Raw genomic sequence first — 303 nt, 5'->3', positions numbered from 1 at the left:
AGCCCCCCTGGGGGCCCTCGGGTGCAAGCCATAAGCGTGGAAGAGCGCAGAGAGCGACGAGAAGGACAGCGTGCCACCCCCGACCTCCGTCCCCAAAGCTCGTCTGCATCCAAGCCTCCATCCGTCACTGCACAGTCCGCAGGGTCTTTGAGGGATTTTAGACCGAGCCCTGTGCACGGCCCTGCCCGCACTACATCACCCAGGGTGCGCTGCGCGCCCGCACCCCTCGGCAGCATACAACGGAGAGCAAAACAACCCCCCGCCACCGCAACACCCGGACGGCCACCAGCGCCTGCAATCCGG

General features: G+C 66.7%; 1 protein-coding gene across 1 annotated transcript in view; it reads right to left on the bottom strand.

Annotated features, from left to right (window-relative positions):
* The window catches only part of CEP97 (centrosomal protein 97kDa), a 15,335-nt gene that overhangs the window by 14,311 nt on the left and 721 nt on the right, over positions 1-303 (bottom strand). The gene's annotated exons all lie outside the window — the stretch shown is intronic.

This window comes from Nestor notabilis, unplaced genomic scaffold (assembly GCF_000696875.1).
Source record: "Nestor notabilis isolate BGI_N333 unplaced genomic scaffold, ASM69687v1 scaffold24373, whole genome shotgun sequence".
In the NCBI taxonomy this organism is placed as follows: domain Eukaryota; kingdom Metazoa; phylum Chordata; class Aves; order Psittaciformes; family Psittacidae; genus Nestor; species Nestor notabilis.
The sequence above is the reverse complement of the archived record's forward strand: the minus strand, read 5'-3'. Positions and strand labels throughout refer to the sequence as shown.